Source organism: Caretta caretta, chromosome 11 (assembly GCF_965140235.1).
Source record: "Caretta caretta isolate rCarCar2 chromosome 11, rCarCar1.hap1, whole genome shotgun sequence".
In the NCBI taxonomy this organism is placed as follows: Eukaryota; Metazoa; Chordata; order Testudines; family Cheloniidae; genus Caretta; species Caretta caretta.
In genome coordinates, this window is record NC_134216.1 from 18195441 (window position 1) to 18207816 (window position 12376).

Here is a 12376-nt window from a genome sequence, read left to right on the forward strand (position 1 = left end):
ACGGACACACAGCTGATTCCTTCCAGTAGAGGAAAGTGGTGCACCCAAATACTAATCCATCCATTACAGTATCAATACATTTATAGCAATACGCAGTTTGATTCTCTTGGTAAATCTACTTTATTAGAAGTATTCTGTAGTTGGTACATAAGAAGTATATAAAATACAGCAACAGCAAATTTAAAACAGTACAATATTTAAAATGCTAAATATTTGTAGAAATCGGATTGCTACAAATATATTTTTCTTTCAACTTTGCTAAAAGAAAGTAGCAATTTTCTTTGTCCGGTATTCAGTGTCTTGGCGCCTATCTGTTAGAACAATCTGAGGATGCTATAATTAGAACAGCACTGTGCTACTATTTTTAACAATTTAGACATTAGCCCATCTGGCAGTTTGGCAAAACATGTTACATTCACATCAAGCTCGGTTTAGGGACTGCAATGTGATTGCATTGCTCTGCTAAGGTCAAGAAATGCAGGTGCAGCAATGGGGTAGATGCAGCATTCCAGCACTTCGTTCACTAACAGAAGCAGAGGGCCAGATCCTGAAGAGCACTGAGGCCACTTTCCACCACCCCCTTGACAATCTCTGGCCACTGAAACTTTGAGTAAAGGATGCAGTGAGGATCACCTTTATGCCAGGATGCTGGAGTGAGCCCAGTGAGGCTTACGTCTTGCAAACTGCTCTGAGGAAGCTCATAGTAGGAAAGTGATATGGAAGGGGGGGGTTCAGCTGTTGTGACCTGCACTGGATGTGCTATGTTTGTCTTTCTTCCACAGGACAGAAGCGACTTTGTCTGTACAAAGTGCAAGCTGGTCTCCATATTGGAAGAGAAGATTGAAGGTCTGGAGCAACAGATAACGACCCTGCGTTGCATACGAGAAACTGAGGATTTTCTGGACAAAACTCAGGATAGGCTTCTAGGGGCACAAAGCTCTAAAGATATAGAGCAGGTTGCACAGAGGAGCCAAGAGGCCAGTGAAGAAGCTTGGCAACATGTGACCTCCAGAAGAGGTAAGCGGAATGTCCGGGTTCCCGTAACACAGACACAGGTAACTAACCGCTTTCATGTTCTCTCCACAGGTATCGTTGCGGAGAGTGGACCAGATGATATGTCTGGGCCGAGAAAGCAGAAGGAGACTCCGCTGGTTGGAAGGCATGAGATGCGATGTCCTGAGGTTGGGGGTTCCACGACCACCACTCCCAAGAGGAGAAGGCGGGTGGTGGTGGTCGGGGACTCTCTCCTCCGGGGGACTGAGTCATCTATCTGCCGCCCTGACCGGGAAAACCGAGAAGTCTGCTGCTTGCCGGGGGCTAAGATTCGCGATGTGACGGAGAGACTGCCGAGACTCATCAAGCCCTCGGATCGCTACCCCTTCCTGCTTCTCCACGTGGGCACCAATGATACTGCCAAGAATGACCTTGAGCGGATCACTGCGGACTATGTGGCTCTAGGAAGAAGGATAAAGGAGCTGGAGGCGCAAGTGGTGTTCTCGTCCATCCTCCCCGTGGAAGGAAAAGGCCTAGGTAGGGACCGTCGAATCGTGGAAGTCAACGAATGGCTACGCAGGTGGTGTCGGAGAGAAGGCTTTGGATTCTTTGACCATGGGATGGTGTTCCATGAAGGAGGAGTGCTGGGCAGAGATGGGCTCCATCTTACGAAGAGAGGGAAGAGCATCTTTGCCAGCAGGCTGGCTAACCTAGTGAGGAGGGCTTTAAACTAGGTTCACCGGGGGAAGGAGACCAAAGCCCTGAGGTAAGTGGGAAAGCGGGATACCGGGAGGAAGCACAGGCAGGAATGTCTGTGAGGGGAGGGCTCCTGCCTCATACTGGGAATGAGGGGCGATCAACAGGTTATCTCAAGTGCTTATATACAAATGCACAAAGCCTTGGAAACAAGCAGGGGGAACTGGAGGTCCTGGTGATGTCAAGGAACTATGACGTGATCGGAATAACAGAGACTTGGTGGGATAACTCACATGACTGGAGTACTGTCATGAATGGTTATAAACTGTTCAATAAGGACAGGCAGGGCAGAAAAGGTGGGGGAGTAGCACTGTATGTAAGGGAGCAGTATGACTGCTCAGAGCTCCGGTACGAAACTGCAGAAAAACCTGAGTGTCTCTGGATTAAGTTTAGAAGTGTGTGCAACAAGAGTGATGTAGTGGTGGGAGTCTGCTATAGACCGCCGGACCAGGGGGATGAGGTAGATGAGGCTTTCTTCCGGCAGCCCACGGAAGCTACTAGATCGCATGCCCTGATTCTCATGGGTGACTTTAATTTTCCTGATATCTGCTGGGAGAGCAATACAGCGGTGCATAGACAATCCAGGAAGTTTTTGGAAAGCGTAGGGGACAATTTCCTGGCGCAAGTGCTAGAGGAGCCAACTAGGGGGGGGTGCTTTTCTTGACCTGCTGCTCACAAACTGGGTAGAATTAGTGGGGGAAGCAAAAGTGGATGGGAATCTGGGAGGCAGTGACCATGAGTTGGTTGAGTTCAGGATCCTGACGCAGGGAAGAAAGGTAAGCAGCAGGATACGAACCCTGGACTTCAGGAAAGCAGACTTCGACTCCCTCAGGGAACGGATGGCCAGGATCCCCTGGGGGACTAACTTGAAGGAGAAAGGAGTCCAGGAGAGCTGGCTGTATTTCAAGGAATCCCTGTTGAGGTTACAGGGACAAACCATCCCAATGAGTCGAAAGAATAGTAAATATGGCAGGCGACCAGCTTGGCTTAATGGTGAAATCCTAGCGGATCTTAAACATAAAAAAGAGGCTTACAAGAAGTGGAAGATTGGACATATGACCAGGGAAGAGTATAAAAATATTGCTCGGGCATGTAGGAATGATATCAGGAGGGCCAAATCGCACCTGGAGCTGCAGCTAGCCAGAGATGTCAAGAGTAACAAGAAGGGTTTCTTCAGGTATGTTGGCAACAAGAAGAAAGCCAAGGAAAGTGTGGGCCCCTTACTGAATGAGGGAGGCAACCTAGTGACAGAGGATGTGGAAAAAGCTAATGTACTCAATGCTTTTTTTGCCTCTGTTTTCACTAACAAGGTCAGCTCCCAGACTGCTGCGCTGGGCATCGCAAAATGGGGAAGAGATGGCCAGCCCTCTGTGGAGATAGAGGTGGTTAGGGACTATTTAGAAAAGCTGGACGTGCACAAGTCCATGGGGCCGGACGAGTTGCATCCGAGAGTGCTGAAGGAATTGGCGGCTGTGATTGCAGAGCCATTGGCCATTATCTTTGAAAACTCGTGGCAAACGGGGGAAGTCCCGGATGACTGGAAAAAGGCTAATGTAGTGCCAATCTTTAAAAAAGGGAAGAAGGAGAATCCTGGGAACTACAGGCCAGTCAGCCTCACCTCAGTCCCTGGAAAAATCATGGAGCAGGTCCTCAAAGAATCAATCCTGAAGCACTTGCATGAGAGGAAAGTGATCAGAAACAGCCAGCATGGATTCACCAAGGGAAGGTCATGCCTGACTAATCTAATCGCCTTTTATGATGAGATTACTGGTTCTGTGGATGAAGGGAAAGCAGTGGATGTATTGTTTCTTGACTTTAGCAAAGCTTTTGACACGGTCTCCCACAGTATTCTTGTCAGCAAGTTAAGGAAGTATGGGCTGGAAGAATGCACTATAAGGTGGGTAGAAAGCTGGCTAGATTGTCGGGCTCAACGGGTAGTTATCAATGGTTCCATGTCTAGTTGGCAGCCGGTATCAAGTGGAGTGCCCCAAGGGTCGGTCCTGGGGCCGGTTTTGTTCAATATCTTCATAAATGATCTGGAGGATGGTGTGGATTGCACTCTCAGCAAATTTGCGGATGATACTAAACTGGGAGGAGTGGTAGATACGCTGGAGGGGAGGGATAGGATACAGAAGGACCTAGACAAATTGGAGGATTGGGCCAAAAGAAATCTGATGAGGTTCAATAAGGATAAGTGCAGGGTCCTGCACTTAGGACGGAAGAACCCAATGCACAGCTACAGACTAGGGACCGAATGGCTAGGCAGCAGTTCTGCGGAAAAGGACCTAGGGGTGACAGTGGACGAGAAGCTGGATATGAGTCAGCGGTGTGCCCTTGTTGCCAAGAAGGCCAATGGCATTTTGGGATGTATAAGTAGGGGCATAGCGAGCAGATCGAGGGACGTGATCGTTCCCCTCCATTCGACATTGGTGAGGCCTCATCTGGAGTACTGTGTCCAGTTTTGGGCCCCACACTTCAAGAAGGATGTGGATAAACTGGAGAGAGTCCAGCGAAGGGCAACAAAAATGATTAGGGGTCTGGAACACATGACTTATGAGGAGAGGCTGAGGGAGCTGGGATTGTTTAGCCTGCAGAAGAGAAGAATGAGGGGGGATTTGATAGCTGCTTTCAACTACCTGAAAGGGGGTTCCAAAGAGGATGGCTCTAGACTGTTCTCAATGGTAGCAGATGACAGAACGAGGAGTAATGGTCTCAAGTTGCAGTGGGGGAGGTTTAGATTGGATATTAGGAAAAACTTTTTCACTAAGAGGGTGGTGAAACACTGGAATGCGTTACCTAGGGAGGTGGTAGAATCTCCTTCCTTAGAGGTTTTTAAGGTCAGGCTTGACAAAGCCCTGGCTGGGATGATTTAACTGGGATTTGGTCCTGCTTCGAGCAGGGGGTTGGACTAGATGACCTTCTGGGGTCCCTTCCAACCCTTATATTCTATGATTCTATGCAGTGGTCCAGCGCCAACAAAGAGGCTCGTATGTCACGCATCCTTCTTGCTGATGGGGTAACAGGGACTTGGTAACTGGAAAGGAGGACACAACTTTGCTACACTAGTCCTGGAGTAGGTATTCGGCTTTTTGAGGTGTTTGCAGCCTGGGGTAAGTTGAGCAGGCCCTCTTAGTCTGCTCTACCACAGTACATGGTGGAAAGTGTGCAAGTGGGTGCTTTACCCCACCTTTGCACACCACTCCCAGACGTCTGCTTTGTGCATTTTAAGAGTACCCAAGATCTGCCAGTAACCTTTAAGTAGAGGAATAAGCAAGTAGGATGGATTCTATGCAGATCTGGAGCACTAGGTCATCATCAGCCTGCATGGTTTTACACTGACAAGTCTGATTTCCAGAGGAGATGTAATAATGAAAGCAAAGTAGATCATTTCCAAAGGGGAGTGAAGACTTGCAAAGGAGAAAATAGAGGGACAGTGAGACATCTCATCACGGGTTTTCTAAAAGCTCCTGGTTCAATAGTTGATTAACTCTCCTAGATTGATAATTTCACTTCATCAGAATGAATCAGTGAAAAGGAATATAATCAGGACCTTCTACACTCAGTATGAGGTGGAAAAGTTTTTTTATTTTCAATATCACCTTCATGTGTAGTTTTAGATATTTTATTTCATAATTTAGCATTGATGTAAGGTGTCTCACATTAAATAAATCCAGGAGGTAGGTACCATAAGTGTGATTGTTCCCATTTCATGGATGAGGAAGCTGAGACCAGGGACCAAATTCTACTCACATAGGTGTAAAGAAAGAGTTGTGTCATTTATTGAGAGCAGATTTGGCCCACAGAGATTGAGCAACTTGCCTAAGGCCACCCACTGAGTCAGTGGCAGAGCCAGGATGGCACATCTTTATTTCATGCAGGACCATGCTGCTGACTTTTTATTTAAAACAAAAGTTAGGGGGAAACTTTTATTGTTATTCCTGACAGGTTAAACCCCAGCCAATATAAATGCATGTGCTGGAATCAATTTGCCCCTGCTAGTCTAGACTGTAAATTACACTTCCCTGTATCAATAGGCACTGCTCCACCCAAGGGGATTCTCCCTCAGGGAAGGGGATATATTGTTTCTACCATGCCTTCCCTTAGTAGTTCTGGGGAAGGCACTTTTAACTGACACCAAGGGCTCCACAACACAGAGACTGCCTAGCGGGCTCACTGAATCAGTGCATGCCTTGGCCACATTAGCTGCATCTTTTTCTTGGCCAGTGTTGCCCAGTTTGGGGTTGTTCTGAACACTGCAAGTACTCTCACCCCAACTCAGCAAACCCAACTCCCAGTGCCTTGTACCATTGGTTATACCAGGAGAAGCAAACACAATGTAATCTATCCTTGAGCTGTTTGTCTTGCTCCCTGGAAAACCTGTGACCACTGGTAAGTGGTGCATGACTTGGGATCTTAACCAAACTGTTTTGAACACATATAAAGGTTCAATTGAAATTGTGTCTAAAGATTTGGGTTGGTTATGATTGTGTCATAAAAGATCCTTCTGCTTCTACTTAAATTGAAACAGTAAAAAAGAAAAGGAATACAAGGGAGAAATAGTGGGACAAAATGGGTAAGAGATGTTAATGACATAATAATTAAAATGTCAGTAGCAGGGAGAAATGTAGTTTTGTCTGTTGGTTTGAGTCAGCATTCAGTCATCTTATTTTGCAAAGATAGTATATCGGCTGTGAGACTCTGCAGCCATACAAAATTCATGAGTATCTTTACGTGTATAGTGCAATACTTAATGGCTAAAGTACACCTCTCTCTTCTTCCTGAGTACATTAATTTGTCTGCAACAAAGCTATATCATCTTCTTTGAACTACCCATTTGCCAGGAAACAAAATCTTGTCTAGACTAGAAATCATACAAAATTCCACTTAAAGAAAAAAATGTGCAAAATGAAGAAGCCTTGAAAAATTAACACAAATTTTTAACTGTAATACAAAATAATAGTACTGTAATTTTACTCGTTTACTTGCTTTATATCTATTTTCAAACCATCCAAACTATAAAAACTATAGTACAAGTATGTTAACTCCCATCTGCTAACCATTATTTGACTACTTTGCAACTAAATAAAATGTTTCCAGATACTAGTGCAGTCTGCTAGTACTAAGGTGCTAGGCAAATACAATTTCATTGGTTCTCTATTATGAGTCTGGATGAGCCAGCTCACATTACTAAATAATTGCAAGCCAGATGGGAAGTTGTCTACAGAATTACATATAAAACGGTACGTCTACGTGGCATTCTCTTTTTGGTTGTGTGCAGAGTACATATATGGCTAGCCCCACTAGCATGGATATAACTAGCAGTGTAGATGGTGATGCACCGCTTGGGTGAGTAAAGACACTGCTGAATCCTCTGGGTGTATGTACCCTACAGGATTCTCTACTCACATAAGTACTGCCTGCCGCAACTACACTGATACTTTTAGCAGTGTAAAAAGAAAAGGAGTACTTGTGGTACCTTAGAGACTAACCAATTTATTTGAGCATAAGCTTTCGTGAGACTAACCAATTTATTTGAGCATACAGACTAACACGGCTGCTACTCTGAAACCTGTCTTTAGCAGTGTAGTGGCACACTGCCTCCCCACTGCTGGAGTCTTTCGCCACCACAGGGAAAGACTCCAGCAGCTGGGAAAGACGCCATCACCAGGGAGACAGCAGGGAAGGACAGGCAGTGAACCTTTCCCTGCCACAGTGAAAGACTCTGTCAGAGGGGAAAGGTTCCAGAAGCTCCCTGCAGTGGGGAAAGTTACACACCACCCTGTGGACAAAGTCTGCATTTCACTGAAGCATGTAATTATCCACACCCTACTCACTGCCGCAAGAGGCATGCAGTGTAGACATAGCCAAAATGTACAAAGGAGGATCACTGCAGTTCTGAGACTTGATTCAAAACCTACTGAAGACTTTTCATGGGAGTTTTTCCACTGACTACAATGGGAATTGGACTGGGCCCACAGAAAATAGTAGCGCTCTCTCTTTCTCTCTATGTGAATGCTCACAGAAATTAGTATATAGCGTAGTGATATTGCCCAATGAATCTCATCCATAGCTAGTGTACATATTCCCCAGTAAAACAACTTTAAGAGTGGGCAAAAGTTCTGAAAAATTGTCGGTTACTTCAGAGAATCACCTCATTTAGAATGTTGAATTTAAAAAAAAACTTTTCAACCATTTGAAAGGCAGGAAACTCGGAATTAAAGTTCAAATAAAAAAAAATGTTGGAAAGTCAGAGCATTCAAGATCACCACCACACTGTGTGGCTGACGTGGCTTTATCTGTATTACATCTGATTTTTGAATCTTTGAATTGTCTCCCCTTCTTCATGTGTGTTGAGCGAAATGCTTAACCATTCTCCGTGATATATAGGAACCATTTTCCTCAGAACTGATCAGTGTAGTCACCTCTGGGGAAGGAGCGCAGCCCACACGTCACACCACTTGATGGAAGTGCAGTGAACAAGCATACCATATCTAGCTGAATTGCCAGGAGAGCTGAAGAATTGAGGGTAATGAATTAGCCATGCTGAAATTCTGCCCTGTTACTGGGATTAATGCTGCTACCTTTCTTGCTGACATTAATGCTGCTACTCTTCTCAAGAGTGTCATGGCATTTTTAAGGACCTTAGTTTTTTCTCTCTTCTGTAATAAACTACCAGCAGCATAGTGCCCTGCTCCCACACTCAGGTATTAGTTCTGAACAATAGACACTCAGAGGAAAGAGTTCAATTTACTGAATTGCTAACATTACTTCTTGCAGCACCTATTTTCCCTCAGAAATCTTCTATCCAAATATTAACCAGACATGAATCTGCTTAGGTTGAGGTGTGACAAAAGGATTTTTAGAACATTGACATTTTTTAAAAGTAGCAAAAAAACATTGCTCTAACATTCTTCCACCTATCTACTACTCAAACCAATAGCTCTTTAGTGGGAAATGACTTGAGTGTAACAATGGCAGGAGTCTATTATGATATTTAAATATATCAGATATGAATAGTGATTGAAAAGCATCTTCTTTCTTATAAAAAGTCCTTTACCATATATTGATGAGCGAGATTTATGGAAGTCTAAGGAAACCATGAGGGTCATTTGAATCAATAAGATGCATTTTACAAATTCTTTAAGTATTTAGATTAAAAGTCAATGAAGTATGGTTTTATTTGTTCCTTTTAAACAAATACATAACGGAAATTCACACAAGGCAAATTAAGTTTAAAAATACATTCAAGGCCAAAAAAAGCAGAGTGACTATTGTAAACTGTATCCATTAAAATATGGACACAAGGCATTTGTCTGTGCAAGTTACACGGTGTGAAATATGTCACTGTCCCCACAAATGGGTACTTATGTTTACAATTCCCAGTTTAGGAACTGATCCTGCACGTTTTTTCTTGAGCAGAATTCCTATTGATGTCAACAGAGGATCAGTCCTTTCATAGGTGTTGCACAAGCATGGCTGCATTTTAAGAGGTCAGGTCTGATATCTGGACCCTAGAAGTCCTACTTAGCAGGATAAAAGTCTGGACATTCAAAGGTAAGTCTGGGAATTCTGTTTTTAATGTGCTGCATTATCCTTAAGTATTGCAGTTGTCTACAAACAAGAAGTGATGCTCATTACCATATGCAGGAGTTAGAATTCCAGGATATAATGGAATATATTAAGGATAGAATTTCATCCTTAACTCCTGATTTTATTTGGTGTTCTTAATTTGTTTCATAGAATCATAGAATATCAGGGTTGGAAGGGACCTCAGGAGATCATCTAGTCCAACCGCCTGCTCAAAGCAGGACCAAACCCCAACTAAATCATCCCAGCAAGTGCTTTGTCAAGCCTGACCTTAAAAACCTCTAAGGAAGGAGATTCCACCATTCCAGTGTTTCACCACCCTCCTAGTGAAAATTTTTTTCCTAATATCCAACCTAAACCTCCCCCACTGCAACTTGAGACCATAACTCCTTGTTCTGTCATCAGCTACCACTGAGAACAGTCTAGATCCATCCTCTTTGGAACCCCCTTTCAGGTAGTTGAAAGCAGCTATCAAATCCCCCCTCATTCTTCTCTTCCGCAGACTAAACAATCCCAGTTCCCTCAGCCTCTCCTCATAAGTCATGTGTTCTAGTCCCCTAATCATTTTTGTTGCCCTCCCTGGACTCTTTCCAATTTTTCCATATCCTTCTTGCAGTGTGGGGCCCAAAACTGGACACAGTACTCCAGATAAGGCTTCACCAATGTCGAATAGAGGGGAACGATCATGTCCCTCGATCTGCTGGCAATGCCCCTACATATACATCCCAAAATGCCATTGACCTTCTTGACAACAAGGGCACACTGTTGACTTATATCCAGCTGCTCGCCACCGTAACCCCGAGGTCCTTTTCTGCAGAACTGCTGCCGAGCCATTCTATCCCTAGTCTGTAGTGGCGCAAGGGATTCTTCCGTCCTAAGTGCAGGACTCTGCACTTGTCCTTGTTGAACCTCATCAGATTTCTTTTGGCCCAATCCTCTAATTTGTCTAGGGCCCTCTGTATCCTATCCCTACCCTCCAGTGTATCTACCTCTCCTCCCAGTTTAGTGTCATCTGCAAACTTGCTGAGGGTGCAATCCACACCATTCTCCAGATCATTTATGAAGATAATGAACAAAACCGGCCCGAGGACTGACCCTTGGGGCATTCCACTTGATACCGGCTGCCAACTAGACATGGAGCCATTGATTACTACCCGTTGAGCCCGACAATCTAGCCAACTTTCTATCCACCTTATAGTCCATTCATCCAGCCCATACTTCTTTAACTTGCTGGCAAGAATACTGTGGGAGACCGTGTCAAAAGCTTTGCTAAAGTCAAGGAACAACATGTCCACTGCTTTCCCCTCATCCACAGAGCCAGTTACCTCGCATCCACAGAGCCAGTTACCTTGTCATAGAAGGCAATTAGATTAGTCAGGCATGACTTGCCCTTGGTGAATCCATGCTGACTGTTCCTGATCACTTTCCTCTCCTCTAAGTGCTTCAGAATTGATTCCTTGAGGACCTGCTCCATGATTTTTCCAGGGACTGAGGTGAGGCTGACTGGCCTGTAGTTCCCAGGAGCCTCCTTTTTCCCTTTTTTAAAGATTGGCACTACATTAGCCTTTCTCCAGTCGTCCGGGACTTCCCCCGATCACCATGAGTTTTCAAAGATAATGGCCAATGGCTCTGCAATCACATCCGCCAACTCCTTTAGCACTCTCGGATGCAGCGCATCCGGCCCCATGGACTTGTGCTCATCCAGCTTTTCTAAATCGTCCCGAACCACTTCTTTCTTCACAGAGGGCTGGTCACCTCCTCCCCATGCTGTGCTGCCCAGTGCAGTAGTCTGGGAGCTGACCTTGTTTGTGAAGACAAAGGCAAAAAAAGCATTGCGTACATTAGCTTTTTCCACATCTTCTGTCACTAGGGTGCCTCCCTCATTCAGTAAGGAGCCCACACTTTCCTTGACTTTCTTCTTGTTGCTAACATACCTGAAGAAACCCTTCTTGTTACTCTTAACATCTCTTGCTAGCTGCACCTCCAGGTGTGATTTGGCCTTCCTGATTTCCCTCCTGCATACCTGAGCAATATTTTTATACTCCTCCCTCGTCATTTGTCCAATCTTCCACTTCTTGTAAGCTTCTTTTTTTTGTTTAAGATCAGGAAGGATTTCACTGTTAAGACAAGCTGGTTGCCTGGCATATTTACTATTCTTTCTACACATCGGGATGGTTTGTCCCTGTAACCTCAATAAGGATTCTTTAAAATACAGCCAGCTCTCCTGGACTCCTTTCCCCCTCATGTTATTCTCTCAGGGGATCCTGCCCATCAGTTCCCTGAGGGAGTCAAAGTCTGCTTTTCTGAAGTCCAGGGTCCGTATTCTGCTGCTCTCCTTTCTTCCCTGCGTCAGGATCCTGAACTCGACCATCTCATGCTCACTGCCTCCCAGGTTCCCATCCACTTTAGCTTCCCCTACTAATTCTTCCCCATTTCTGAGCAGCACATCAAGAAGAGCTCTGACCCTAGTTGGTTCCTCCAGCACTTGCACCAGGAAAGTCATACTATTTGATGTAGGCTGGCATCAAATAGTAATATTTGTAAATATTGTAAAAAGTTACAATATTGCTCTATAATAACTGGATATGTTTGCTCAGAAAGGCTGGAGTGCTAAATATTTCTCTTTCCCCTTATTTTTAAGTCTCTCGAAAAGAAATTAAAATCTAAATGCACCATATTAAATGGTGGAAAAAACAAACAAAAGTGCATTTTCTTGTAAAATATGGGAGTAAATCATATTTCTTATTTGGTATGTTAAAATTTAAACTCTTCGCTTCGTTTTACCCAAAAATAAAGGTGTTATTCCTTTGACACAGCCTAAGTAGAGAGACTGTGCTGTGTTTATTCTGCAGCCCCTCGTGTGAAAGTTAATATATGAGCAGCTCACTGAGCAGTCAACAAATCATTATGAGCCCAGGATAATTTATCACTGCAGCTGTGTCAGGTAACGGCAAAGATCTAATGAAAAACCCATGAAGCTGAGTTAGCTTCATGTGGTCTCTGTGGCCTATAGAATGTAGAATTCTGAAAGGCTTGGATA

The 12376-nt window shown here is 44.5% G+C and overlaps 1 protein-coding gene across 1 annotated transcript in view; it reads right to left on the minus strand.

Annotated features, from left to right (window-relative positions):
* Positions 1-12376, minus strand: part of TMEM163 (transmembrane protein 163) — a 159782-nt gene that overhangs the window by 51037 nt on the left and 96369 nt on the right. The gene's annotated exons all lie outside the window — the stretch shown is intronic.